At 33.1% G+C, this 5,000-nt stretch overlaps 1 pseudogene; it reads left to right on the forward strand.

Annotated features, from left to right (window-relative positions):
- LOC125031024 overlaps nucleotides 1-5,000 on the forward strand; it is a 34,969-nt pseudogene that overhangs the window by 5,506 nt on the left and 24,463 nt on the right.

Here is a 5,000-nt window from a genome sequence, read left to right on the forward strand (position 1 = left end):
ATTTTCAATACTGAGGGCTCACTTGTAATCTCCTCTCCCCTTTTGCCAACTCCCTTTCTCTACTCCGTGTCTTCTCTCTCCCGTTTCCTTTCCCTCACTCTACCTTTCCTTTTCCGCTCTGCTTCTCCCTCTCACTCCAAATTCAATAAGAATAAAAATAACAATGAAGATAATGATGATGATACTGATGACAATAACAAGAACAATGTCAATAATGATAATTATAATGATAATAATAATGGTGGCAATAATGACAATGATAGAGTTAAATAAGATTCTGATATATTCGTAATATGATGCCTGCGTGTGTATGTGTATGTGTGTGTGATTCTTTTTTGTTGTTGTCAATTTTCACACCAGCATAAAACCGAAGCTTTTTGAAATGTGAGTTCAGGCACAACACAATTCAAATCCACAATCGCACGCAATGTTTTTGGAATTCAATAAGTCCGCAGTCACATGTAATATAACTTTGGAATCAACACTAACTATTAGCGAAGAGATGATTAATATAATTTTATTTTACACTACAGTTAGTTGTATTACATATACAGACCGTATGAAAGTAAAAACATATATATATATATATATATATATATATATATATATATACTCACTGAATAAGTTAAAGTCTAAAGGAATGATTATCGCTATCTTATAATCAGCAGTACAGGCTGTCCATTATATATGACATACCTAGCTCTCATCAAGCTGCTTGGGGAATAGAACAGAGATATAAACTACTTGGCAAAAGGTAATGATTGTACAAAGGTCACCATATTGTTTTTGGAGAAGGATAGTCTTTTGTGTGTTTTCTCTTACTTTTGATGTGTACATAAGGGCATTTTATTTTTTATTTTTTTTATTTTTTTAAATGTTGAGGTGAGGGGAGTTATTATGTGAGTGATACACACTGTGCATGCGTGTTTGTGTGTAAATGCTTGTTTGTGTTAACCTGTGTGTGTGTGGTGTGTATTTGTTCCTCTGTGTGTATGTGTCTTTGTGTGTGTGTGTGCCTGCGTGTTTGTGTATGTGTTCACGCGTGTGTGTATTGTTTCCATTGGTCTCAGTAAATGCAGAATCTCGCTATTCATCTTCATCTTTCATTACCAAATGAAGAGCCACAATTCTGAGAGGATCTTATTGGCGCTGTGTAAAGTAGAAAGGGAAGGTCGAGTGGCTTCCCCCACCTCTCTCTACCTTGCTTTTTCTGCCCCCTCACTTGGTCCTCACACAAATCCACATTTAACCCCCTTTTCCCTCCTCTTTCCTCCTCCCTTCCCCCACTCAGTCTTCCTCTGTGTCCTCCACCAAACCCTCTCTTATTCCTGCTTCCCTTCTTCCCTCTATTCCCCACTCTCCCACTCCCTCTTTACCCTCCCACTTGCCCTCCTTTACTCCCTCTTCCCCCTCCTCCTACTCTCCACCCTCTTCCTCCTCCCACTCCCCCTCTTTCACCTCCTCCATCCCCCATCTCACACTCCCTACTTGATTCTCCCTTCACCCTCTCCCCCACCACCACGGCCTCCCTCTGTGTCCTCCTCCTCACTTCCTAAGTCGTTCCTTGGGGAGCTTAGTCCTCCTGAGCCGTCATGCCACTCAAGGGGCCTTCTGTCACCGTGGTACCACCTTATCGCCTCCTCTGTCTTGTACTTGGTGTGTTGTTATTTCCATTATCGTCCACATAGCAGACCATAATTCACATATCAATCTTCGTAATGATTGGCGTGATCGTTGTTATCACTATACCATCAGGCAGGTTACTTATTCTTAGTGTTCATAAGACCATTATAGACACCATACCTATCTCGTTAAGTTGATATTGTATTTTACACAATGACGCCGATAATAGGATGGCGGGACAAGTCTATGGGAACGCACTCCATATTTTACTTATACACTACAGATGCAAGGTCCATGTACGACTATATTGTTCTTAAGAAATGTGTTGTTCTGGTATATAGATATAAAGGAGATTTACACGAAAATACATGGAAGATAGTAAAATACAAATTTATCAGAGAGGTGTCTGTCTCCCGTTTCTTTGTTTTTTATAATCTTGTTAGTCATGAACAAGGGCGACTAAATAAAGACAGTTTCACTAGGCATCGTATGTATGCTGAGGCGTATTTTTTTTTTTCCATTCACTTAGCTCTCCTGAGGAAATGTGACTGGAATGAATCATGAATGGTATGTACGTGAATAATACATAAACAGACGGATAATATTGATTATAAAACATTTTATTCGCAACTTTTCTTCACATCAATCTCTCCATCTTTATAACAAACCCTTAGGTCTAATCTAAAAGTACCACCAAGAGAGAGAGAGAGAGAGAGAGAGAGAGAGAGAGAGAGAGAGACTAAAAAAAAGGGCCTAAGAAGCAGTTATTTATCGGGGTAAGATCAACCAGCCAGCCAGTTCGCGGACGTGCACAAGGACCTATGGAGATAAATCCCGTTTCTTAAGATCTGCCGCCTCCTACAGATTCCACGGATTTCGACCACTCACTTCCAGTCCGCAGGGAGAGAAAAGTTGGATTTTTTCCCTATTTCCTCCACTTTTTTTTTTTTTTTTTTTTTTTTTTTTTTGTGAAATACATGGTTTTATGAATTTCTTTGAGACTTTTTTTTTTTTTTTTCCTTTTTCATGCACGATTCTTGTTTTGTTGTAGGATATTATTGGGTAGATGACAAGGTTTAGTACTGTTGAATTGGAAATCTAAACTTGACATTATTGACATTGTTCCTGTCATGAGTACTATTACTATAATTATTGCTATCGTTATCGGTAATGATATTAGCAACATTATATTATTATTATTATTACTATCACCATTCCCTTCATTATTATTACTATTGTTTTATTATCATTGTTGTTGTTATTATTATCATTATTATTATTACTATTACTATTATTATTATTATTATTATCATTTTCATTGTTATTTTTTATTATTATTATCCTTATCATCATTATTGTTATCACTATTATCATTATCATCATTATGATAATTATTATCATCACTATCATTAATATTATTATTATCATTGATATTATTATTATCATTAGTGGTGTGTTTATTATTGTTATTATTATTATTATCCTTATTGTTATTATCATCAATAATATTATTATGATGATGATAACGATCATGCTTATTATTATTATTGTTATTATTATTATTATTATTATTATTATTATTATTAATATCAGTATTAGTGTTACTATTATTGTTACTACTACTATAATTGCTATCACCATCATTATTAAGATCATTATAATCAGTATTGTTGAATTATCTTTATCATTATCTTTATCATTATCTTTATCATTATCTTTATCATTGTCATCGTCATTCTAATTCTTAGTCTAATTATCGTTATTATTTTTATTATTATCACTATTACTGTCATTATTGGTGTTGTTGTTATTATTGTTATTATTATTATTAGTATCATTATTATTTTAATTAATATTATTGTTATTGTTATTATCATTGTTATCATTATTGTTATCATTATTATTATTATTATCATTATTATTGTTATTGTTGTTATTCTCGTTCATATTATAATCATCCTTTCCATTATTATCATCTTTACTAACATCGTCATTATTATTATCATTATAATTAGTATTTTTGTTGTCATTGTTATTATTATTATTTTCATTCCAATTGTGAAGATAATGATAATAATAATAATAATTAGTTTTCATTATCATTATGGTGATAATGATAATAATAACAACAATGACGATAATATTGATAATGATAACAATAATGATAATAAAAATAACAATAATAATTACAATAATGATATTATTAGTGGTAATAGTAATAATAACCACAATGATAATTGTAATGATGATAATGATGATAAAGATGATAAAAACAATGATAATAACAATGATTATAAAAGTAAGAATGATGATAAGGTTACTAATATTGATAAAGATAATGATAATAATGATGATATTATTACTATTATTATTATAATGATTTTTATTACTATTATTATTATTATTATTATCATTATTATTGGCATTATCATTACTATCATCGGTAATGCAAAAAATGGATAATAATAATAGCAATAATGATAATGAAATTAATAATAACAATAAGGATAATGATATTGATAATAATAATAATAGTAATGATAATCAGGATAATAATAATAGTAATGATAACCACAACACTAATAATACCTTATTTCTACTTAGTGTTAACACCATTAATATTTCTATGATTCTAATAATCATATTCGTTGTTATTGCTACCATCTTTACCACTTGCAGTGTCTTCATCCCCATTAGCATCACATCATCAGCACCATCACATACACTCCTACGCAGCCAATAGTTACCATTAGACAGATTTACACACAAAATACCTAGCTAGCATTAACGATACAAGGCCGATAGGGAAAGATCGATATTAACGTGGAATATCCCTTTGCATATGACGATAAGGGAAGCCAAGCACTACACTGTTACCTTTTTTTGTGTGTGCCTTTGCTGTGCCCTTCATTTCTCTCTCTTTCTCTTTCTTTATTCGTGTTTAAAGGTCGTGTCTGTGATACCTGACGTTTTTTTTCTTATTCTATTGACTGGTCTTTCTGTCTGTCTGTATATTCATTTGTCTGTGCCTTTGTCTGTCTCTCTGTATATTTCTGCGTCTCCATTCTCCATTCTCTTTTTCCTCCCTTTCACACTCTCCCCTCCCAATCTCACTCTCTCTCTCTTTCTCACTCCTTTACCCTTTATCTCTCTCACTCCCTCTCTTCCTTCTCTCTCCCTCTCACTCTTTCCTTTACCCTCTATCGCTCTCCCCATCGATAACTCTTATTAGATCGAAAGAAAGGCTAATCTGCATTTCTAGAGCTTCAGCTTTAATGAATACAGTAGGTTCTACTTGCATATCAGACCAGACTTCTCTCGCAAGGAAGAGGAGAGTGAGAAGAATAGAGGTTGGGGGGGAAGGGGAAGGGGAGGGG

Source organism: Penaeus chinensis, chromosome 12 (assembly GCF_019202785.1).
Source record: "Penaeus chinensis breed Huanghai No. 1 chromosome 12, ASM1920278v2, whole genome shotgun sequence".
Classification (NCBI taxonomy): Eukaryota; Metazoa; Arthropoda; class Malacostraca; order Decapoda; family Penaeidae; genus Penaeus; species Penaeus chinensis.